General features: G+C 48.0%; 1 protein-coding gene and 1 pseudogene across 2 annotated transcripts in view; one reads left to right on the top strand and one right to left on the bottom strand.

Annotated features, from left to right (window-relative positions):
- Positions 1 to 25,984, bottom strand: part of CHST11 (carbohydrate sulfotransferase 11) — a 281,471-nt gene that overhangs the window by 113,486 nt on the left and 142,001 nt on the right. The gene's annotated exons all lie outside the window — the stretch shown is intronic.
- LOC131766940 (cytochrome b-c1 complex subunit 10 pseudogene) lies at positions 24,757 to 24,932 on the top strand (annotated as a pseudogene).

The raw sequence follows: 25,984 nt of genomic DNA, 5'->3' as shown, positions 1-25,984 counted from the left end.
ATGAAATTATAGCAGGAGGATGCAGGAAATGCCCAAGTGTGTCAGGGGCGGGGAGGGAACAGCCGGAGATGTCTGGAAACTTCTCTGAACAGACACTCAGGAGCGTGTGCTCTGGTGAGTGTCAGGTAGAGGCTGCAGGACTCATTTCCCACCAGCCTCTCAGCATCAGTAAGGGCTGTGATTAGTGAGAGGAAGCCTTCTCCTCTCAAGATGAAATGGTGCTCCATTCTCCGAGTCATTCCAAATTACACCAGACAGCTCCCGTGCAGAAACCGTCCAAGAAAACCAGCCTCCTAGCAGGTGGCAAAGTTGAGGACACTTAAGCGTTCCCTTTCCTTGCTAACTGAGCTCCCAAACCCCAGGGGAAATACGGAAACTCAAACTGCTTCCTCTCGGTACCAGGGGAGTAAGGTATGAGTGTCTTGACTGTAAGATGACAGCCGGGGAACGTTGTGATGTGTTCCCTGCTCGCCCCGGGTTGGAACTGTGAAGTCTTTGTTTCATGGGAGCCAGTAAATACATTCAAGAGACTCAAACCCCGACTCCTCGGCACAACTCACATTGCCATCCCTGATCTAGAATGAGCTATTCCAGACAAAGGAACTTTCCAAAAAAGAAAAAGCTCTCCAAGTGTCGTTAGCAAATAAAGAAAACAGGACTGAAAACTTTTTTGTACGTGTGAATAGAAATTCTAGGAATGTTCTCTGAATTCTCAAAATGGAAATCCCCTACATGTGTTAGGGATTTTAAAAAACATAAAGAAGAAAACCTAACGTATTACTGATAATCCACCATCAGCACATGACCAGGCACTGTGGCAGAGGCCCTGCTGTGGTAGAGCAGGAAAGGGATTTGGAAACCACAAGCCATAACCCCATTGCTGCCTACAACGGAGCTGAGGAACAACAGCTCAACAGGATCTTTTGAGAAGTAAATGAGATGTATCCAAACCTGGCGTGTAGTAGGCTCTTTATCGGTATGGGAGTTCATTCCTTAAAATACTTTCAAATGTAAGTCATAGTTGAAAATAAACCTTAAAACTTCAGCCAACTTGACTGCATTTCCAGTTGCATAATTTTTTAATTTCAAAAAAATGTACTTTTGCTTTATTGTTCTAATTTTTTAAAAAAACTGTTCACTGTAAGACAAAATTCTAAATATCAAAAATAATTTGGGGGCTTCCCTGGTGGCGCAGTGGTTGAGAGTCCGCCTGCCGATGCGGGGGACGCGGGTTCGTGCCCCGGTCCGGGAAGATCCCACATGCCGCGGAGCAACTAAGCCCGTGAGCCATGGCCGCTAGGCCTGCGCGTCCGGAGCCTGTGCTCCGCAACAGGAGGGGCCACAACAGTGAGAGGCCCGCGTACCGCAAAAAAAAAAAAAAAAAAAAGTACAGAGAGGTCTCCTTTAGCCCCTCACTCCTCACTCCCAGCTTCTCCTACAATTAACATCTTTCACAGGTGTGGTACATTTGCTACAACTGAGAAGCTAATATTGATACATTATTATTAACCAATGTCTAGTTTACATTAAGGCTCAGTCTCTGCGTGGTGACGTGTATCTACCACCACAATATCATACAGGATAGTTTCACTGCCCTGAAAATCCCTGCGCTCTGCCTATTCATCCCTCCCTCCCCCCAACCCCTGGCAACCATTCTTACTACTGTCTCCATCGTTTTGCCTTTTCCAGAAGGTCATATAGTTGGAATCATATAGTACGCAGCCTTAGTAATATGCATTAAAGTTTCCTCCATGTGTTTCCATGGCTTGATAGCTTATTAGTGCTAAATAATATTCCATTGTCTGTCTGTACCACAGTTCGTTTATCCATGCACCTGCTGAAGGCCACATTGGTGGCTTCCAACTTTTGGCAATTATGAATAAGGCTGCTATAAACATCAAGGTGCAGGGTTTTGTATGGACATAAGTTTTCAGCATATCTGGATAAATAACTAGAAGCACAACGGCTGGATCACATGGTAGGATTATGTTTAGCTTTGTAAGAAACTTCCAAAGTAGCTGTACCATTTCGCATTCCCACCAGTAATGAATGAGAGGAATGAGAGTTCCTGTTGCTCCACATCCTCACCAGCATTTGGTTGGTGTCAAGTGTTACTGATCTAAGACATGCTAATAGGTGTGTTGTGCTATCTCTTTATTGTTTTAATCCGCAATTCCCTAATGATAGGATGTTAAGCATCTTTTCACATGCTTATTGAGTTGTATTCTTACTGTTGCATTTTAAGAGTTTTCTGCATATTTTGAAAACTAGTTTATCAGATATGTGTTTTACAAATATTTTCTCCCAGTCTGTGGCTTGTCTTTTCATTCTCTTAACAGTGTCTTTTGAAGAGCAGAAATTTTTAATTTTAATGAGGTCCAACCTATCAATTTTTTCTTTCATGGATTGTGCTTTCGGTATTGTAGCTAAAAGGTTATCATCACCAAACCCAAGTTCACCTAGATTTTCTCCAATGTTATCTTCTAGGAGTTATCTTCTATAGTTTTGCATTTAACATTTAGGCCTGGGATCCATTTTGAGTTAATTTTTGTGAAAGGCATAAGGTCTGTGTCCAGATTCATTGCTTAATTTCCCCTTTTAAAAAAATTAGTAGTGAGGTTGGACACCTTCATCTTTTCATTGACATTTGTATTCTCTCCTGAAATGCCTTCACGTGTCCTCTGCCCGATTTTTAGGTCATGCTGTTCATTCCAATTATATTTTTTGCCATTTAAAAATCATTTTTACCAATTTATTGAGCTGTAACTTACATACAATAAATTTTACCCATTTTCAGTGTACAGACTGATGTTTCAGTGAATGTAAATTATATTAAAAACTGCAAGGACAACCACATCCAAATTTTAAAATCCTCCCATCACCTCCAAAAAGTTCCCTCCTGCTTTTTGCAGTCAATCATTGCCCCAACCCAGCCCCAAGCAACAACTGATCTGCTATCACCACAACTTTGCTTTTTCTAGAATTTCGTATCAATGGAATTAGACAGTCTGTAGTCTTTTGAGTCCAGCTTCCTTCACTTGGCATAATGTTGTTGCAATTCATCCTTGTTATTGCATATATCAGTACTTGCTCCTTTTTAATTACCAAGTAGTACTCCATTACATGGATATACCACATTTTATATATCCATTCACATGTCTGTAGTCATTTGCATTGTGTCCAGTTTAAAGCCTTTATGAATAATGCTATGAATATTCAATCTCTGTGCTGTGACCAGCTGCTTTAAAATATTTTGTCATATTAATTTTCAAACTGTAATATACAAGCATATCCTACGATAGTCCAAGCCGTGTCAACTGATACCAAAAATGGCGATATAGGATATGGGACTCCAAACCTGTATCTCAAAGTGCAAAAGTCAGAAGTTACTGCCACATGTCCCAGTGACCCCAGGATGGCATAAAATTCCTACAAAGGTCATGGGAAGCCAGATGTAGCTCTGAGAACCCTGGTCCCTGAAAGTCACTAAGCCAAGGTGCATCTAGAGTAGCAAGACCAGGAAATGCACTTTACACTGACATTTTCAAGCTTTCCACTCCCAGACTGACATTTCTAGAAAAGACATACTCAGCTTGAGTGCCAGGAGAAAAGGCATGTACACAGCTCTTTGGATCTGTGCCTGCCGTTGATATTTGAGATCTGCTAAGCTCAAAGCCACCACTCTTTGAAGACTGCCGATACCTCTCTGGTTTTAGAAAGAAGGGAGGAAAAAAGCTGAAAACTAAAGAAAATAACGTTACAGGGAACAAAAGGAATTGCAGGACCTGGACCTGTGCAGATAAAGAAACTCTTCCCTCACATATTCAGTGGAGATTTCCATCACAGCAACACAGGAAGAGGAAATGGAGACGAATTCCCTCAGCTCTTTCTCTGCAAACTGGCCAGGCCAATAGAAAGGGATTCCTGGCAGATGTGTCAGCTGGTTTTCTATGTCACCCCAACCCCAACTTCACACCATGCTCCACCCCATTCCAACCACCCCCTGCCCCAAGAGTGACCCCAGAGTGGTAGGTGCTGGTAATTTGAGCAGCCATTGGGTGCTGATAACCCTTTCCCATCCCACCTCCGTTAGGGAGTCTGGTAGTTCAAATCTGGTCATATGGTTCACCTTCAGTCCACACCTACTGCTAATATCACCATCATTCTACAGATGAAGAAACTGAAGCACAGAGAGGTTAAGTAACTTGCCCAAGGTCACACAGCTGGTAAGTGGCAGAGCCAAGATTCAGGTTCAGATTCTTATACAATGCCACTGATTAAATAAATGGCACACACACACACACACACACACACACACACACACACACACACACACACACACACCAAGTGTTAGAGAAGGAAAGAGGGTGCTCCTTCTTGCCTCTTTACCTGAATTGGTCATAAAAGGTGCCACAGAGATGGAGAATACTGGAGCATGCCCAAACGGTCAAGGACTTTTAGAGGAGCACCTCCAGCTGGCAGAGAGAGCACAGAGAACAAACGTACAGAGCTGTGCAAAGGGCTAAGACCCAGGGTGTTTCTCTGGTTTGGTCTCCACTCTCCAGGCCTCCACTGTCCTCTGGAAAGGAAGGGGTGGCCCGTGATGTTTATTTGAGCCAGAGAGAAACTCAGTCTGGTTAAAGAAGAAGGTGGCAGGATTGGGTGGAGAAGTAAACACTGAGAACACTGAACAGCACAAAAATGAGGATATAGGATGGCCGACGACCTGGATTTGGATACCGACTCCACCAACGCTCTCTTGTACAACCCGAGATCAGTCACCAAGCTCTCTCGACCTCAGTGACTACATCTGTAAAATGGGGGTGATCACGGTTACAGTCCATAACGGAACTTCCTGTAAAGCTCTTAGCACACAACCCACAGTCAGCATTAGCTCTATTATTATTAGTTATTAAATTATACTTGGTCCAGCCCATCCGGCCTGGAATGGAAACCACCACGGGGCCAGACGGGAATGATCCTCGCCCAGGCCGTGTCACGTGTTAGCCTGGGATCTGTTGAACACAGAGGACTTGACCAGCAGCGGTTGCTTCTCCACTAGTGATTAGTGAGCCATGACCCCACATCTGCAACCCCTGGGCTCCCTACTTCACTTCTTCAGATGAAAGCCGCACTGATGAACTCTTCCCCGATTAGAAGTGAGAAACGGGACCATTATCAACCCACCAAACGTCTGGAAACGCGGAGCTGTCAACGCAGTCACTTTTTGTCTGGTTCAAAGACATTATCCAGCTGAATTGGATTTGCCAGGTGTTCGGGCCGTTGTTTGCCTCCTGAACTCTCCTCCCAAACCACCCTGTGATGAGATGATTGCTTGTAAGACAACTGGCAATTACAGTCCTTTTAAGAGTCTAGGCATGTATTAAAATATTAGAAGCCTTGGACACGTGCCGCCAGGTGACCAGGTGGCATTTGAGATGGAAAGGGCCTGTAAATTATCATTGAAGAGGAAATATGTACTCTTTATTCCTGAAAAGGTGGAGATTCTGGCCCTCTCCCTTCTTTACACTGTCTTTCACAGGCCTTTGCAACATACAAAGCACAGAGGGGGGGGGGGGGGATCAGGAAAGGCTGTGTTAAGGCCCCACAGTGTGTTACCCTGGGCTCCCATCTGGCGTCAGGATCACCTAATGAAAGGCTTTTGTGATCAGTGAAATCTACAAGGGGGTGGAGTTAGCTATAGAGACCAGGCGGGATTTCACTTCCACTGCTGCACCAGAGAGAAGGGCCTTCATGCCTTCATTCACACCCACATACCTTCCTACTCTCCCTCCCAGGGCCAGATCTGTGCACCTGCACTTGCCCTGCACTTGCCCAGCCCTGAACGTCAACGCTGCCTGACCTTTTGCAACCCAGGAGCCTTGCTTGCCTCTGTCCAGTCCTGGCCCTGCCCCTTCCCTTACGTTATGAATGACTGCATAATGAACACGTGGTCACATAAACCGCCTCATGAGATAAATGGAGCAAACATATCTTGTGGAGGAAGGCGGTGATCCATTTTTCAGTGGAAGTTTCCAGGTGGGCTTTTAGGAGGTTAATGCCTGAAGTGAAGACGGATCAGAATGAAGCAGCCAAGGCGTGGGTTCAAACCAAAGGTGCCGAAGTAGACATTGCCCAACCAACTCCAAAACACAGGGAGACCCCTCATGACACCTGAATGAGGTGGCCCTGGGGCAAGTAAAGGGTCCGTCACGATCACCCAGCAAATACAGATCTGCCATAAAACTCAGTGACCCCAAGAAGTTGTACAACTACACAGAAGCTAAACAGAGATTTCAAAATGGTGCAAGATTTGTGGGGCGCATCACAGAGGATGGAGAGAGGATACCCCCGGGGTTCTGGAAGACCCATGACTGAGCTGACTCCTCTTCCCTTACATTCCCTCTCATGGGCTGTAATCCACTCCTGAGAAGCTAATTCCACACGATGATGTCTGGATTCCAAGGGAAGAACCCACCACCTACGGGAGCCGAGATGATCAAAGGGCAGCCATCAGATCGCAAGCTGCCTTGCATTCCCTGAGATCCTATTGCATGTCTACATGGCCCTTGGCAGGAGACTCTGGTCAAGGCAGATATGGCTCTGTCCTCATGGAGCTTCCAGGCTAGTGGGGAAGACACGTCAATAAACTAACTGCCGAATAATTATTCATCATCACAATCTCAATGAATTTAGAATATACAAGCTCCATGAGAACAGGGGTTTGTGTCTGTTTTGTTCGCTGATCTGTCACTAGTGCCTAGAACAGAGCCTGCCACATAGTAGGTATTCAGTAAAGATTTGTCGAATGAATGAAGTGCCATAAAAGAAAAGCAAAGGGCATAGTGAGAGCCTATGATGAGGGGACCTAAGCTAGTTGGGGGCACCAGAGAAAGCTTTCCTGAGGAAGCCATGGTAAGTGGATCTGAGACTGTGAAGGATGCTACAGACAGAGAGAGGGAACAGTCAGGTGACAGGAGGAGCTGGAGTGTCAGAAGGGCTAGAAGAAACCTCCCGGGAAACAGGACCCAAAGATGTGGCCTGAGGCTGGCAGGGGCCCCATTGCGCACAGCTACGTTCAAGGATGCTTTTGAAGCCTCGGGGGGAAAAAAAAAAATCCAAATTAAGACACAGCAGAGGAAGAGAGGAAACCGGCAGGCTCTTCCCCTCACTGTTCTCTCACTCTCCCAACACCACTAAGTAATTAAAAACCATCTGACTATATATATCCATAAGAATAATCTGTGCCTTCCTTTAATTGTTTAATAGAAGTCAGTGAAGAAATTGTGAATTACTGCCCCAAATGGGACCTTTGCCAAGGAAGAATCATGAGCCGTGATCACTGGGGGCTCACATAGGAGCAGCTAAATATTTCAAGTATTGGAAAGACAGCACAACATAAAGCAGAAGAAGTCCCCACCTCCACTTCCTGGCAAAGCCCCATGGCTTTTATGGCATTTATGCCCTTATTCCCAGTGGAAGAGCTATCATCCGCCCTGCCCGCAGGCATGCTGTGAAAAATGAGCGATGGCCTCAGTCTGACAAAGTCGATGATAAAGAAAAGAGTTTCCCAGGGCCCCACAGAACCGCGGGCATTTCAACACCACCTCCCCTTCCCGCCCTCCCTGGGAGGACCACAGCCAGTGCCTGCATTTCCCGGCTTTGGGGGGGCGGAGACTCCTTCATTTCAACAATTGCTTCAGTGTTCTAGGAAACTGGTAGGGTGTTTGTGGGCTCCCTGGGGAGGAGCAGGAAGGAGTGGGTGTTGTCTGCAGAGCCCCATCACCAAGGCCAGGTTGGGATGCAGCTGAAGGGCAACTCAGGGACCTGGAATCATTTCAAATAAGAGTTTGGGCTTCCCTGGTGGCGCTGTGGTTGAGAGTCCGCCTGCCGCTGCGGGGGACACGGGTTCGTGCCCCGGTCCGGGAGGGTCCCACATGCCGCGGAGCAGCTAGGCCCGTGAGCTGTGGCCGCTGAGCCTGCGTGTCCAGAGCCTGTGCTCCGCAACGGGAGAGCCCACAACAGTGAGAGGCCCGCGTACCGCAAAAAAAAAAAAAAAAAAAAGAGTTCAACAAACTTGGGAGAGGACTTAACACTTTCATCTGAGCAAACTGATGAGTTAGACTTAGGGAACCAAATTGAGTGGACTAGGCAACCAATTACATGGAGTAGTTTCCAGAGGCTTCCCCTCATCTCCCCCAAAATGAATCCCAACAGCTTGTCAATTTCTGAGATTTCACAGTTAGGGAATATTTTCTTTGACGTGAATCTCTAGGACTCATAATGCCTAATGGTAATTTCTTGGAAGACCAGACTCCTTCTCATATCTAGTACTTCCTCTCGCCCACTTCAGCTTAGCACTTCCCTTGCACAGAATTCAACTTGAGCTGATTGTAAGCATTTCTCAGGAACAACTTGGGGGCAGGGATTGGGTCATTTTAAATTCAAACCTTCTGCACTGAGCACACAGACACAGTAGGTCCCTGCTCAATAAACAGAGGTCCCACTTCTACACCGCCGCTCACGCTGTGTCTCCTTTCTGAAGTCATCTCCTACCCCCTCTCCCACACCATCAACCCCAATTCTATCTGTCCAGCATTTGGGGCACACAGCATGTTTCCAGGGCAGATGAAAGAATCCTGGCCTGGACCCAGGAGCCCTCATGAACTCACAGACAGCATTTTCCTCCCCACATTGCTCACTGTGAGTAGCTCCAGGATCGGGTTTTGCCTCATGGTCTGATGCGTGATATAATGATCTGTGCCTTCATCTGTCTTCCCCCGGGCTCCTCAAGGGAAGGGTTAGTGCTGTATTCATCTTAGAATCCAACCAGAGCAGAGCACAAGACAAGAATTCATGTGCAAGTGACTTAATAAGGGATGTTCCCAGGAAAGTGGAAGGAACAGGCAGGGCCAACTATGCAGGTGTGTTACCTGTGAAGTCACACAGGGCCTGCCAATCACAAGGGTCTCATGCTGGGTGTAATGTTCTGCTGTCACCATCCTGAGATATTGATTTTTAATAATATTTTAACAAGGAGCCCTGCAAATTATGTTGCCTGTCCTGAGAGTAGGATAGGGGAGTGAAGAAGCCCAGCAAGGATGTGATGTCAGGCTTAATGCCAGTCTTAAACTGGATCCCATGGGGAGCTCAGGACTATAACTTCACTCTTCTGAGTTTGTCCCACCTTGGGATGATGGAGCCGAGCTAAGGGCTGCCCAGAAAGGGTAAATCCTGGATTCTTCCCTGTCTCTGTGCATAGGAAGAAGCAACTCCAGGAGCCCAAATGCAGCCTCAGAAGCAAGTCGCAGGTGCAGCCATTAGAAACAAAGCACTTAGGGACTTCCCTGGTGGTACAGTGGTTAAGAATCCGCCTGCCAATGCAGGGGAGACGGGTCCGAGCCCTGGTCCGGGAAGATCCCACATGCCGTGGAGCAAGTAGGTGCGCAAGCCACAACTACTGAGCCTGCACTCTAGAGCCCACACGCCACAACTACTGAGCCCACGTGCCACAACGACAGAAGCCGGCGCGCCTAGAGCCCGTGCTCCGCAACGAGAGAAGCCACCACAATGAGAAGCCCGCTCACCGCAACGAAGAGTAGACCCCACGTGCCGCAACTAGAGAAAGTCCACATGCAGCAATGAAGACCCAACACAGCCAAAGATAAATAAATAAATTAATTTAAAAAAAAAAAAAAAAAGAAAGAAACAAAGCACGTAGAAGCTGCAGGATGGGTGCCCGGAAACCATAAGGGGCTGTGAGGGGGTCTGGGCAGAGTGCCAGAGGTGTCCACCACCACTGTCAATAGTACTTGAGTTGAATTATCAGACGTAAGGTACACGATCTAAAGAGAGTGAAGGACTTGCCCTGGGTGACCCAACTGAGAGGGATTTCAGCGAAGTGACTTCCTTCCAAAGACAGATGCTGCGTCATCTTCCTCTCCCTGCCCGCCGCTATGCATAACTATGCCACCGTAAACTTGCTTCATTGACTCACCTCGCTGCGTCTGCCCACATTTGGTTAACAGCATCCCAGACAGAGCAACAAATCAATTCTTAACGCTCCCCAGCGAAACGCATGCATCACGGAGCAGGTTTCCACAGCAGCCTCCCTCCAGCCCCATCTCACAATACCAGTTCACGTGGTGGTAGGTCTCACCAGGGTGACGAGGGACCCTTATTTTTAAACTGAACCAACTGGGATCCTATTTCAGGAGAAAGCCTTCCTTTAGGTCAAACCTAAATTTGGGGGTGCAGCTGCTTACAAAAGTTGCCCAAAGAGCCAGTTATGTTCATCTATTCACATTCAGGGTGTCAGCCTTGATTAAATTCCTGATGTAGGGACTTCCCTGGTGGTCCAGGGGTTAAGACTTCACCTTGCAATGCAGGGCGTGCGTGTTCGATCCCTGGTCGGGGAGCTAAGATTCCCACATGCCTCACGGCCAAAAAAAAAAAGAAAAAAACCAAAACATAAAACAGAAGCAATATTGTAACAAATTCAATAAAGACTTTAAAAAATAATTTTTAAAAAATTCCTGATGTAAGGGATTTTAAGCTTTCTGGAGAGATAGCATTACTCTGTCTTGAGAAGAGATGCTTTAATGAAAGGAACTAAAATGGGGGCACGTGCACCCACTTATATCCAATTTGCTTTAGTAATTTGATATAGCTTTCCATCTGCTTCACCCATGTTCGCCCCGTGGTATGGAAGCTGTCAGCTTTCCTTTTAGCACGGCCTATTTACCAAGCTCATTGACAGTCTCCAGTCTCTTCTTTCCCCTTCGGCCTGGCTTCTCAGGTTTCATTTTCCAGCCAGTTGGTGGGTTGGGTTTTTAACCTTGGATCCCACTGGCTTGGCTGAGGATTATCGTCATCTTTATGGTTGTAACGGCTAACATTTACTGAATACACTCACCACGCGCCAGGAATCGTTTTAAGCGTTTAACATAAATTAACTCATTTAATCTTCATAACAAGCCCTATGAAGTGGGTGCTACTATTATTCCTACTTTATAGATGATGCAACAGTGGCACAGAGAGGTTAAGCAACCTTCTCAGCGCCACACAGCTAGATTAACAGTCAGAGTTCTAAGATGGTCCCTGTGATTTCTGGCCCCCTGGTATAGATGCCCTGTATAATCCTCTCCCCTTGAGCGCAGAAAGGACCTGGAAATACGATATCACTTCCATGATTATGTTACATTATAAGGCAAAGGGATTTTGCAGATGTTAAGGTCCTTAATCAGTTGCCTGTGTGTTAATCTAAAAGGAAGTGATGCTGGATGGGCCTGACCTTATCAGGCCTCATCCTCTTTGAGCATTCTACAGAGGGCTTAGACTTCCTCTAAACTCAGAGAGACTCTCCTGCTGGCCTAGAAAAACAAAGCTGCTATGATTTCTACAGCTAAAAGAAAATGAATTCTGCCAAGAACCACGAGAGCTTGGAAGGGGACCTGACCCTCACTCACATGCACTGTAGCCCTGGCCAACACCTGGATTGCAGCCTGGTGAGACCCTGAGCACAGCAGCCAGCTGAGCCGGCCCGGACTCCTGTACCACGGAAACTGGGATAATAAATGTGTGTTGCTGTAAAATGCTAACTTTGTGCTAATTTGTTACACAGCAATAGAAAAATATAGCTAGTAAGAGGCAAGGCTGCTATACAAACCCAGACAGCCTGAGTCTAGAGTTCTCACCTTAACCACTTTTCTACTGGCCATTCTAGACCTGGGATCTTGGATGGATGGAAAAGGAGTTACTGTATAGACTGACCAGAAGACCCCGCTCTTTTGAAGCTTGGGGCACCCCATTCTCACCTCATCTACCCCATCTACCCAGTGGCCACCATGTTTCAGGAGCTACATTAGCCATAAAGCAGGCACAGAGGCAGCCAACATGGACCTTAGCAGCCAATGGGGAAGACAGCACTTAAGTAACAAAAATAAAATAAAATAATTACAGTAGGTAAAGGGCTTAAAAGGAGAGAAGTAAAGGACCTAGGGGAACACGTAACAGGCCCTAGGGCTGAGCAGGAGTTAACCAAGTAGAGGTGCGGGGAGGAGAGGAGAAAGCTTTCTAAGCAGTGGGAACAGCATGTGAAAAGGCCTGGTGGCAGGAAAAAGCAAGTACAGCCGAGGAACTGAACCAGGTCCTGTAACGATGGGAAGGGAAAGAGGGGCCCAAGATGAGACTGAAGAGGGAGGGAGGAGCCAGCTGAGCTGAAACGGTGCTACTCATGATATCTGGTGCGGGTCCTCTTCCAGCAGAGGAACTCAGCACCACATTACCCTGGATAACAAACTCATTTCACTGAGCACTGGTGGCCCAAAGTCAAATCACTGCTTTCTGAGAAGGAAACCAGAAATGCTTCCAAATTCAGCAAGCTTTGAGAGGCCCACGCTGCGACCCTGGCAGCTGAAAACAGAAATCTTTTGCCCTTTGTCTTTTCTTGAATGCAAAAACCTGAACCCTAAAGAGACAGTCTAGGCTCGTGTGGTCAGTGGGCTCCGTGAGGTGAGGGGCCACCTGTCAGCGCTTGTCAACTGAAGATAAGGCCCCCTAGAGGAAACACAGGAGAAATAGGACATTTGGGATTAAGCAAGAGAACTGCTGTCTCCTGTCTCCTGACCTCAGGCTTAATGTCGGGGCCCTGACACACATTGCTCCCGGACCTCTGAGTCACCGTATGGGAGCAGCGTGTGTCCTGGGACTCGTTAAGAGCCTTGGCAGGTGCAGACAGAGCACTACGTCAGGAGGCAGTTAAAGGGCACGAGATGGCCAGGGTTAACTTCTCACTGCTGTCACCTGCCAGCTGTGTGACCTAACGCAAGTTCTTAACCTCTCTGAGCCAAATGCATCATCATCTGTCAAACCGGGTTTCTACATCACAGGGTTGTGATGACTCAAATCATGTGTGCAAAGCACCAGAACGGTGCCTGGCACACAGAGTGAGTGTGCAAGAAACGTTAACAACTACTACTACTGCTGCTGTTACCACCACCGCCGCCGCTGTATCATCAGCACCGTCACCATCACCCTCATCACCCTACCAAGTACAGAACTGGCCTTACGGATAAGGGAATAACCCTTCATCTTCCGCAATCCCCCAAATGGAGTTAAAGATGCATTAAATACCCAAGGAGAGATTTAGAAGCCCCCCCCCCCAAATATCGGGAGTGCTCCACTCCTGTTGACCATGGCTGTGCAGAGAATTCCTCAAGTCCCAAGGCTAAGGAACACGTTGTAATTTTGTCCACCTCACCAGTACTCTGAACCCGGGCTCACTAAATAATCTGTTGATTGCCGTCTGGTGCCCTAATTGGTCTGACTCCGAGGAGAGGACGTGCTGATGTGCTGGTGAGAACATTCTAGGCCTTGTAGCAGTTACGGTTTGATTTAAATTAATAAATAGGCATCTCATTTATTTGTTTAAATCCCATGGAAAAACAGCCCATTCCCTGGGGAATCTCCACAGAAATTCTGCCTTTACATCCACAAACGTATTTTGACCCTTCTTTGGGGGGCTGCCCAGACCAGAGACAGCAATAAAGGAAAACATAAAGCATTTGTATATGCTTCCCAAATGTACAGAACCCTTTCACGTGCATTATTTCATTTGCTCTGCCCTAATCCTATAAAGTATTAACACTTCTTGCTTCTCAGGGGTTCGGTGAATGCTGCTTTTAAGGTTAACATGAATAGACAAAAGTTCTGGCCTTTTAAAAAGAAGTTGTTGGTGACATAATTGTAACAGGGAGTGTTGGTTAGAATGAATTGTACAGAAGGTTTTATGAGGTTTTTAAAAAGCCTTTTCTTATTAAATAACTATAAAACCTCACCAAAATAGCTCAAGCTAACTTGGGAGAAGGCCAGTCATAATTAGTGGAAAACTTGAAATGCAGAGTATTTTTTTAAATGTACTTTTAATATGTGAAGTCCATATAGTAAAAGGAACCCATAGTGGTAAAGCGCCTGTGTCTCTGACAAACAAACAAGACTCCGTGAATTAGGCTGGGGTCCTAAAGGAAGGGAAACAGTCCCACCGTGTGAGCTTGGAGGAGCCAGGTCTGCCTGCTGGGCCTCAATTCCTTCGTCTGAAAAGAAAAAGCCACCAAGGGAAAGGACTGGATCACCTCCAGGTACCTCCCAGCTCTACACGACTCGTCTTTTCTAATTATGTTCACACAATTAATTTGCTTCACAAATTCCTACTTCATGGTGAACTTGGAGGAAATGTAACATATTCTAAATGAGCAGGGTTCAAATTAATGAGCTTTCACTGTCTTCCAGGCAGATTTGGAGACGAAAACGAAAATAGAAAAAGAAACGAGATCTAGTTAGTGCTCTAACACAGAATAGTGGGTTCACGAGGTCCATTTCCTCTCGCAGAGCACGTGTTTTACAGAAGCCTTTGAGAGAGAGTTCCAGTATTTCCCTTTTTTTAAGAAAAAAAAAAAAGCACGAGTGAGTTGCCCATTTGTCTAACAGTGGGGAGTAAAGGATGACTGCTGGGGTCTTTGAAGAGCACAAGACGGACACCCCCATGTGGAAGGACATACGCTGTGGGAAATCCACCCAATTTTCCAGAACGTTGGGACACTTCCAATTTCTCTTCCCAGGAAAAGATTATTCCAGTGTAGCTACTTACTGACAAGGTCAGGCAAAAGCAAGGTTTGATTCTTTACTGAGTGTTATAGAACTGTGCCCTCCCTAAATTCCTATGTTGAAGCCCAAACTCCCCCCACCCAGCGTGACTATAATTGGAGACAGGGCTTTGAAGGAGATAATTAATTTTAAACGAGGTCATAAGGGTGGGGCCCTAATCCAACAGGATTGGCGTCCTTAGAAGAAGAGGAAGAGACCCCAGAGATCTCTCAGAGAAGAGGCCACATGAGGACATAGCACGAAGGCGGCTGTCTGCGTGGCAGGAGGAGAGACCTCACCAGACATCAACCTTGCCTGCACCTTAACCTTGGACTCCCAGAACTGAGACATAAATGTCTGTTGTTTAAGCCACCCAGTCTGTGGCATCATTTTATGGCTGTCCGGAAACGTAATAACAGTACCAGCTGAAACTGAGTGCCTGCTACCGTCAGGCATTGTGCTTCAGGTTCAGATGCAATCTCCCATTTAACTCTCCCACCAGTCATAACAATGGTAGCTACTATTATCATTTCATTCTATATGAAGTATTGGTTTATAAATTTGTTCCTTCATTCCTTCCCGCCTTCATTCACTTATTTGACAATCATGTGGCCAGCACCAGTCATTCTTTCATTCAACAAACATGTCCCAAGTGCACTTGAAACTTTCCACAGACCAAACTGCTTTGATTCCCAGAAGGCCTGTTAAGGGCACCAAATGCACGGTCCACGTGGCCCGGGTGTGACCCTGAGACCACACACACTGAGTCTTGAGTGATCAGTGTGCCTCTTTACATCCCTGTCTTCTTTGCTGCAACAGCCATTTAATAATACCTATTGTTTCGAACCATCTCCCTTCTTTCTCTTCTCCTGCCAATTATGCGCTGACCGCTTTTCAAAACTCAAAATTGAGGTTTGCACCTAATTGCTCTGACAATTCCCGTAGTATTGGGGCCAAAACTGAGGGCATCTTAATGAGATGCGTAATTGCTCAGCGCAATGCGTTTATTCACCAACCATCCTGTAATTCAGCTCGGCAATTCACTTCCCACCCATCTTCCCCCGATAAAGCCTCCAGGTTTCCCTTCTCCAGCCTGAGACACTGAGCCTTGTGTTTCTCCTGAGCCCCCATTCATCACGGTCATTTTGCTCGTTTGCAATTTCCAGAATGGAGATCAACTGGGGCTAAACTGAAAGCATTGTTTCTTGAGAAATATCTCATGGCAGGAAAGGGCGGCTTTGAGAGGCTGCTACTCCTCTCATATCCCTAAAGAAGATGAACGTAATTGAAATCAAACAGCCCTTTCCTGATTTCATCATGCATCTGCAGACAGGAGAGCCGGTCGGCTAACACCCAACATCTTCTACCAAGTGCACGTGCACGTGCATGCTTCATCCACCGCAGGTGGCCTGGACCACGAATGTACATCAGCAACGAAATGCTGACCACCAAATTAGGCTCAGTCCTCTACAGTTCACAAACGCTCTCGTCGGCTCACCATTCTCTTGAAAGAATCACCACTGTGATTCCTGTTTTTAGAGGTGAAGGATCTGAGTCCTGGGAGTCTTCATGACTTGCTCCAGAACGCCCTTGTACGGTGGGAAGGCTGGCACTTGAACTTGGGATTTCTGGCTCTCAGCATTGTCTAAAGCAGAGGTCGTCTGTGCCAAATCCAGCCGTGTCCCTTCATTTACATATCGTCAACAGCTGCGTTCAGACTACAAGGGCAGGGTTGAGTCACTGCAACAGAGACCTAAAATTCTGACTGTCTGGAAAACGTTCGTGGACCTCTGGTCTAGAGCTTAAGGCAGCAACTTAGTTTAGCACTTTGGAATGTTCAAGCAGAATGGGATGGTTTGGGATGCTTTTGGCTTGTAGTGTGTGGGCAGTCATGGAGTGTGGGCCCTGAAATATGTAGTCGGCTGACTCTGGCTATGGTTGTGTAGCTGGTGCTACGGCCGTTGAGACACAATCACACACCCTACTATGTGCCTGGCATTACTCTAAGCATTTTATGGCTTTATGATCACTTAGACTTCACAACAGACCTATGAGGTATGTACTATGATTATCCCTACACTGACGGATAGGAAACCGAAGCACAGAGAGGTCAAGTAACTTGCCTAAGGTCACCCAGCTAGTGACTGGCAGGACTGTTTGCTCTTAACCGGCATGATCTGCTCCCCCTCTCTGGGCTAGATGTTCAAGTTTAGCCTCATCTCAGTCGTGTATTAAGAGTTTGCCTTTGGATCTTCCTTCTCTTGGCATCTGCAACACGGGAGATGATACCTACTCAGCTGACCCTCAAAGAATTGTGAGTTTCAGTGAAGCTAGCCCCTGTGAAGGTACTTAGAGAACACTGGAAGTATTCAGTTCTTTTTTTTTTTTTTTTTTTTTTTTTTAATATATTGACTAAACACAGTGGTAGTAACTCCCACCTATGGGAACCCATCAACGCAAATGTGTTCTGATGTGAACGTGAATTTCAGGTGGTATGGATGGTCATAAAAGAGATGCTTACAGATGGAAGGATCTGGGCCCTACCGTCCTGGCCTGTCCCCGAAGGGCCATGAGCCATGATGAGCCAATGCCTTGGCCAGTCAGGGTTGCTGGTTCACAACGTAGCTTTATTGGGCATTTTCATGGTACCTCACTTTACGCTCAAAACAATCTCTGAAGAAGGCAGCATCACAGCACCTTCATCATCATTACTTTTCACACTCACACACACTACTGCTGCTAGATTCTGCTTTCCTGACCTCAGCATCTCCCAGGCTTCCCTCGGACCCTGGACGTAGGTGGGAGCTATGTGTTAGTTTCCTATTGCTGCTGTAACAATCGCCAGAAAAACAGTAGCTTAACACAACACCAATGTATTCTCTGACAGTTCCGGAGGTCACAGGTCCTAGAGTTAAGGTGTTGACAGTTTTTTCCGGAGGCTCTAAGGGAGAACCCATTTTCGTGCCTTTCCCAGCTTCTGGAGGCCACTTGCATTCCTTGGCTCGGAGCCCCATCCTCACAGCACCCAGACCTCTGCATCTATCAGCATCCCATATACATCTGCCACTCTTACCACCCCCGTGATTAGCCTGGACTCACCCAGCTAATCTAGGATAATCTTCCCATCTGAAAATCCTTCACCTAACCACACCAGCAAAGTCCCTTCTGCCCTGTAAGGTGACACAGCCACAGTTTCCAGGGACTGGGACGTGGACATCCTTTGTGGGGCCGTTCTGCCTACCAGTTTAGGAGGCAAGTGACGATAGGTCTTGGGTTTTAAATGACCCTGGGTCAAGGGCAAGGGCAAGGACAGAACCAGAGAGGAAGAACAGAGGTCTGCTCTGGTTCCCGTAAGTGGGTGTAGCAGCTCCTGCAGCACACTTCACCTTTGAGTCGGGCTTGGCTTTTATTCCCCAAATGGATCCTTTCCCTAGGCCTTGAGTTAGGTGCCCCCAAACTGGTGGCTGTGGTCTGCGGGGTTCGCCAGGATCCTACTGCATAAAGCTTGAGATCACAAGCACCACCACCTCCCAAGGTTTGCAGTGGGTTTGGACATTGCTATTTCGCAAGTTCAACTGGAACAACGGGGCAACCGCAACGGATAAAGACAAGCAGGGGTTCTTAGGCTCAAGAAAGACTGTACCTTGTGCATTAATCAGATACCAAATGGCAGCAATTGCCAGGGGCTGCTTTTGGCCAGGCTTTATCTCCACAAGATACTTATCATTCCTTCCCCTGGGATTGAGTTACATCCTAAAATCCTGGGGAAGGAGACTCAATTATCAATTGCAATTGACCCTCCTTCTCCTGGCTCGGGGGTTTTTATTTCAATGCGCTCTAGGCCTGAATCCCAATAATTTTTTTCTTGTTAGCAAAAAAGAAAATCACTGTGTTATGTGCTGTTCTCCGATAAGACAACAATGAACAAACCAGCTCACAGAAGAAGCTCATTTTGCCACTTGCTTAAGAAGAACGACACTTTACTCTGAATGAATAACAAAAACGGTAATAATAATACATTTTTTAAAAAAAGAATTTCGGGCTTCCCTGGTGGCGCAGTGGTTGAGAGTCCGCCTGCCACTGCAGGGGACACGGACTCGTGCCCCGGTCCGGGAAGGTCCCACGTGCCGCGGAGCGGCTGGGCCCGTGAGCCATGGCCGCTGAGCCTGCGCGTCCGGAGCCTGTGCTCCGCAACGGGAGAGGCCACAGCAGTGAGAGGCCCGCGTATCGCAAAAAAAAAAAAAAAAAAAGAAAAACCAACAAAAAAAGAATTTCAGTTCCTCTAGATGCTCCTCATTAAGAAAGGGGTTAGTAAATTATTTCTTTTGTACTGATCACTCAGTATCTCAGTTCTTCTGAAGAGAGCCATGAATCAGCCCAAGAAGGTTAAAGGCTTGGCGGAAGGGAAGGCTACTGATTAACGCGAGGTCTGGAGATTACGTGTGGATTTCTATTTCTCATTCAACCCCTTTCCTCATGACCCCGAATAACTGGGTATCAGCGCCTCTGAGCTCCTGTAGTATCTGCCAATTCCTTTCAAAAGTCACATTTCTTTTCAGGCCCCAGCTTGTCTATCCTGTAAGATGAAGGAAAACCTATTGAGACCCAAGGCCCAGAGGCTAAACTGAGATTAACCATCCTATGAATGAGAGAGACCCAATGTAGCACGTGGGCGAAAGTGGGGGTACCATTTGTGAGCCAGTCTGTGTGGTGACAAAATACGTTTGAGGGGCAGGTCCCAAGACAGCCTCCTCATTTCTAAATGTCATGCTAGCGTGCAATTTCCCTACCAAATGAGATGAAATTTTCAAGTGGCTCCACCGGTCCTAGAATGAAGGTTCTTTGGGAATGATGGTTATAGAATTACAAAGCTGCTGTGCTGAGGGGATGGCTGCGCTCACTTGTGAGCTGAGGGACTGGCTTCCTCTGATTCAAGTTTGTTCCTCTGAAAGGTTACAAGTGTCCCTTGTTAATGGACTTCCAGGCTGCTCTTGAAAAGTCGAACCCAGAATGTTCCCTCTGCAAAAACCAAGGGCTCAGTGTGAGTCGATCTACTTCTTTACTCTTAGTGATCAAGGGGTTTGGGGATGAGTTAACCCTTGCCTAGCATTTCCTCTGCCATGGTCTGTGCCAGGCTGTGGAACCAACTGACACAACAGAAGCCCAGTGGATCTACCCATCAGTGTAGCCAACCCTTCCGCAAATGGGCAGCCCCTACCCTGGCCTTACCAAGCTGCCCGTTTGCTCTCACTGGCTCTGTGCTTCCTGCTGATTAGGAAAGAGACCTGGAATCATCCTGATTCCTGTTTGAACACTGATCCTTGGTCAGGGCTCTGGCAAGAGGCCGCCAAACAGTGTCTCCATTGGGCTCATAACACAGACCCGGGGGGATGAACGCAAACAGGCCACTCCTGACAAGAATGAATGGAGGAGACCATTACAGATGGCCACTGTGCCTAGGCTGGCAAGAACCCAAAGAAGCAATCTTCCAACTCTTAAACCCTCAGAAGCACTTCCTGTAACTTGCCTACTTCAGGTACCATCTCTGGCCTGGGCAATCTTGTTCCTGGTTTAAAGATGCTCCGTCTGACCCATGAGGGGTGAGTGAGTTTCTGGGAGAAACTGAGAAGCCAGGAGAGAAGTGGCCAGCACAGGGGGGCCCCATCATCCTTGCTCCCCTTCACCACATCCTGCCCGCTGGGACAGAAGGGACCCCGGGACCAAGCAGCATCCTTCACCCAGGTGTGCCTGGAGCGCCACGGTCACCACCTACCGAAGGCAGGCAGGAGCCAGCCCATTTACAAGTTCTCACGGGGAGGAGGGGGTTCCGTCACTACTTTAAGGACCAATGAATTGAGAATCAAACGCGTTCGGGTCACCCACGTAGTCAACAAATCTCTACACGGTGGCCTGGTCCCAAGAACAACAGGCCGAATTGTGGCTCTGCAACTCCTTGACTGGATCGGATGACCTTGCACGTGTTACTTTAAAAGCCAATAAGGCCTCTCTGGGCCTCGGTTTCCCCACCTGTAAAACGGGGACTGCTGCATTTGAAAAGCAACAACAGGGTGTTTGAATGTGAGGAACTATAAACGTCACTAGGCAAGAGAAGTTTCTCTCTTTTTTTTTTTTTTTTTTTTTTTAGAGATTTAATTTTATTTATTTTTGGCTGCGTTGGGTCTTTGTTGCTGTGCGCGGACTTTCTCTAGTTGCAGAGAGCAGGGGCTACTCTTTGTTGTGGTGCGTGGGCTTCCTGTTCTTTTTTTTTTTTTTTTTTTTTTTTGTGATACGCGGGCCTCTCACTGTTGTGGCCTCTCCCGTTGCGGAGCACAGGCTCCGGACGCGCAGGCCCAGCGGCCATGGCTCACGGGCTTAGTTGCTCCGCGGCATGTGGGATCTTCCCGGACCGGGGCACGAACCCGTGTCCCCTGCATCGGCAGGCGGATTCTCAACCACTGCGCCACCAGGGAAGCCCAAGAGAAGTTTCTCTTAAAAGCCAGTTACTAGAACCCAAACTGTGATTACGATTTTTTTTGAGAAGAACAGTGGAAAGTTTTAAATATGCAAATGTAAAGGTATAACATACTGGACTCTGTGCCTCCAGCTACTCTGTTCTAGGCACTTGACACAAGTCAACTCATTAAATCTTCATAACAAGCCAAAGAGGTAGGGACTGCTGTTCTCCCCATTTTACAGATAAAGAAACTGAGGTACCCAGAGATTAGGTAAATGACCCCAGTTTACTCTGCCGGCAAGTATGGATTTGAACCCAGGAAGCCTGATTCCAAGAACCCCAGTTTTAACTGCTATACTATGTGGCCTCTTCAGCTAAAATTAAATAAATTATTTTCCATTCTGAGATACTTGACCAAGACCACACTGCTAATAAGCAGAAAGAGGCAGAAATTTAAACTTAGGACTTCGGGCTCCGAATTCCATTCTCTTCCCGTTAAACTCCACTGCTTGAGATCTGCTGTGCCTGGCATTTAGAGGCAGCGGGGGGTGGGGGGGTGGGATTGGGGTGCGGGGGGAGAGGGTGACACCTAAAAATGTCATTTGGAGGTAAAGGCTGAAGTGGGGTAGGGGAGCATGGAGGGTCTACCTTGGGTGCCTCCTTCCTGCTTCCTGACAAAGTGAGGTCAGGAACAGCCCAAACCGTGAGGAGAACACCCTCAGACTGCGGCCACCCAAGGGAGCCCAGCTCAGCTCCTCACCCAGCAAATCCCCTTCCCCCCAGGCGCTCAGCACCCAGAAAGGACGAGGCCTTTTAAAGGCATCACAGTGGCCTTCGCTTTCAGGGTCCCCGTTCAAAGTCACGGTTTTTTTCCTCCAAGTTGAGCCAGTTATGAACATTCAGTGCATCCAGAGGACCCGAGGGGCTGCCCATCCATCTAGCCCACCACGGGACTCCAGCTCCCTGCCCCTGACAAGCACCCCATGCAGCATAAACACAGCAACTGTTGTTTAAGTTTCCAGAAATCAACAGCGTGCCAGGCTCCACGAAAGGTAGGGACCTCTTCTTGGCCTCTGTCTCTGAAATCCATGCAGACTCTGTACCACCTGTCCTTGGTCACCTAATACATGGACAGCTGCTTCTTCTAGAAGCCCCCAGGGAGCGGACTGTTCTCTCAGGAGCCCTCTCCAGTTAACACTGCTGCAGACCACCTGGGACCCTGTTAAAATGCAGGTTTCCATTCAGCAGGCTGGGGTGGGAGCCAAGGCCTTTGTAACAAGCTCCTAAGTGACACCAAGGCTGGTGGTCCCCGGACCTGTCTTTGAGTAGGAAAAAGCCAGAGCAAGTGGTTCTCAAACTGGGTTGCACACTGGAATCAACTGGGAGCTTTTAAAAAAGTACCGACACCCCAGAAATTCTGATTTAGTGGGTTGAATGTGTGGATGTTTTAAATTTCCTTTTTTTGATGATTCTGAAGTGCAGCCAAAACAGAGACCCTCTGCCCTAGAAGATGGAGTTCCCTTTTAATAGGTAGAAGATGACCCCGTTACATGGAGCCCTGCCTTCCAAGTGATCTGAACTTCAACTTGCTCATGTGTCCCCAGGATCATTTCCTCCTTGCTGGCTTTTGTCCCTGAATAATAATAACAGCAAACACCTATGTCGGCCTCATTCTGCGGATTCAAATTTAATCCTCACAAGAACCCTAGGAGGTAGATGCTAGTTAGTATGTATTATCCTCATTTTACAGGTGAAAAACCTGAGGCACAGAGAAGGTAAGAAGCTTCCCCAAGTCACAGCTGGCAGGCGGTGGCTCCGGGGTTCCAGCTGGTTCTAAGGCCAGTGCTCTTAACCACGGCTACGGGGGGCCTCAGACATGCCCCTTTCTCTCAGAACTTTTCCCCCAATACTGGGACAGAATGTGAGGCCTGGATCCAAACAAGCAGTGAGCTGGCCAAGCTCTCCATAGCCAAGCCCTGCATTGGCAAGACGCCGTTACGGCTGTGGACGTATCTGTGGACACCCTGTAGGGCACAGGCTGGAGATGGAACAGACAGGCAGAGCGGTTTCTCCAAGAGTCCGAATGACTGCCAGAACTGTATGCTGGCCATTTTGTGGCTTTCGATCCCTGACAGAAGACAAAGGGGAGGAAACATTGCAACGGGCCATTTTAGGCAGCAGCGGAGTCTGCCTGGGCATCCCACCCCTGTGGCATGTTCCAGCTTCCTTCCAGAGCAGCTCTGCACCTGCCAAGGCTGGAGCAGGGCCAGCCTGGCAGTGTCCTCTGGCGTGGTCACGTAGAGACTGAACAGCAGACTATCAGCTGGAGACACTAGAGCTGCAGACTTTTCTAGAAGTCAGGAGCTACCGTCAAACCGGTTTTCACGCATCCCTGGGCCGCCGGTCCTCACCAGAGGGGCATGGATGGGGTGCCTGCCCAGGAGCGACGGTGCTCCAGTCCCTTGATAGTCAAGACGTCCTCCCCCCTTAGCTGATGTTTATGCGGGGGAGGGCAGGACCAGATGGTCCTCTGGGTGTCACCTCTCCTGTGTCTTTGCTCAGTCGGGGTGATAAACGCTACACAAACGCAGGAGCACATTCGGTGCACACACTCCCACGTGCACATGCCTCGTCTAACTTCCTGGTCCATCTATGCTCCTCCAGCATTGAGTACCAAACTCAAATAGAACTTTGTCTTGTGATGGTCAGTTTACTGGCCTGAGTTGCCCACTAGAGTACGAACTAATAGAGGGCAAGGACTTCCTTGTCTTAAGTGCCCCAGCATCTAGCACAGCGCTATACACACAGCAGGTGCCACTGGTTGCACCGCACCACCCCTCCCCAGCCCGATCCATATGTTAAAATCCTAGCCCCGGTACCTCAGGAGGTGACCTTATTTGGAAAGAGGGTCACTCTAGATGTAATTAGTTAAGATGAACTCCTATTAGAGCAGGTGGGCCCTGATCCACTACGTTTGGAGTCCTTATGAAACAGAGAGATTTGCACACAGACACACACACACACAGGGAGAACGTCATATGAAAACCAAGGCAGAGACTGGGGTGATGCTTCTACGAGCAAGGAAAGCCAAAGATCAGCAGCAACCTGCCAGAAGTTAGATAAGGGGCATGTAACAGATTCTTCCTCGGGCTCTCCGAAGGAACCAACCCTGCCAACACCTTGATCTCGGACCCGCAGCCTCCAGAGAAATGGGAAACGATACATTTTCGTGGTTTAAGCCGCCCAGTTTGTGGTCCTTTGTTAACGGCAGCCGTGGGAAATGAATACGGTAGGTATATGATAAGGGAGGGAAGGAAAGATGGCATCTAGGAATTGCAGTTCCATTTCATTCAATGCATTTTCACTGGGCTCCTACGTGTGCCACCTGCTCTGGAAGAAGGAGGGAAGGAGAGGAGGAGACGGAAGAAAGAAACAGGGCTGAATGTGGGCTGTGAACTGAGGAAGGGCGCGGTCTGGATTAAGCAGTCCCCTCCCCGACCCTCCCCCCATTCCTCCTGAGTCTGTGACTCACTTGCTCCAGTTCTTTCAAGCATCCAGTTCCCTGTACCCGTTCTCTCCACGCTCCCCACACCGTCACAGGCCAGTCTCGAGACAGAATCTTATAAAAACCGAAGCTGAGAAGTTAGGACAGCGCTGTGATGCCGAGCAGGTTCCTGGACCATCGCTACCGCGAGCTGGCCAACAACTGGATTCCCACGGTGGGCGTGGGGGGGGGAGGGGCATGGGCGGCGTGGGACTGGTGTGGGCCACCTGCTGGCGGCGGATTCTGGACCGGGTGCCCTACAACCATGGCAAGTTTAAGAAGGACGATTAATTAAACCGACGCCCCTCAGACCCGTCTGGAATCTGGTGGTGCTGCCTCCTTCCATCCGCATCTGAGACGGCCCACGCTCTTGGGATGGACCTCAAGGAAATACACAGTTAGACTTTCTACGTTTGTGAAAACACCTCTGGCGTGTGAATGCACACAGCGTTCAACCTCTCTCTGAAAAACTAACAAACAAACCCTAAGGTGAGGTGTAAATGACCAGCATCTTTCTAAGTGTCAGCCCTTCCGTGGTCCTTGCACTTGGAAGGTCCTTGCACTTTTGGAAGGATGTTTTTTAGGAGAAACATCGGGCCTCTGCCTGGAGTGGAGACGTCCTCTTCAGACCAAGGACCTACTGGGCCCCAGCAAGCCTGCCGCCTTCATGGTTGGCTGCCTCGGCGTCTCTGGGGGCGCGAAGCCCTGGCCACCTCCTCAGCATGATCTCCACACACCGGGCTTGCTCAAGGCCCCAGGGAGAGGCGATTCGCCGAGTGCCAAGCACCTACTGAGCTCCTCTTCTGTGGCTGGCTGGAGTAGCCACAGGGTACCAAGATGAATGACGCAGCCCTGGCCCTCAAGAGGCTCAAAGTCTAGTGAGATCATCTCAAACAGATAAGTGTCACGAACGAGGGACACATGGGCATGGGGGCGAGGACAGACTTGCACAGTCCAGTATGACTGTCACCAGCCACGCGTGGCCACTGAGCACGGGACATATGGCCGGCCCAAAGTGAGACGTGCTGTGTCAAATACACAGGACTTCAAAGACTCAGTACAAAAACAAGAGTGTAAAAGAGCTTAATATTTTCATCGATTGCACGTAGCAATGATCATACTTTGGTTATACTGGGTTAAATAAAGTATATTATTAAAATGAATTTCACCTCGTTTTTGTTCTACTTTTTAAAATGTGGCTGCTGGAAAATTTCGAATAACATATGCAAGTCACATTACATTGTGAGTAGGCAGCACCATTCTAGAAGGACATTTAACCTGAGTCTGAAGGGGGGGCGGGGGGGAATCAGGGGTAGCTTCCTGGAGGAGTTTTCACCTGAGCT

This window comes from Kogia breviceps, chromosome 12 (assembly GCF_026419965.1).
Source record: "Kogia breviceps isolate mKogBre1 chromosome 12, mKogBre1 haplotype 1, whole genome shotgun sequence".
NCBI lineage: Eukaryota > Metazoa > Chordata > Mammalia > Artiodactyla > Physeteridae > Kogia > Kogia breviceps.
The sequence above is the reverse complement of the archived record's forward strand: the minus strand, read 5'-3'. Positions and strand labels throughout refer to the sequence as shown.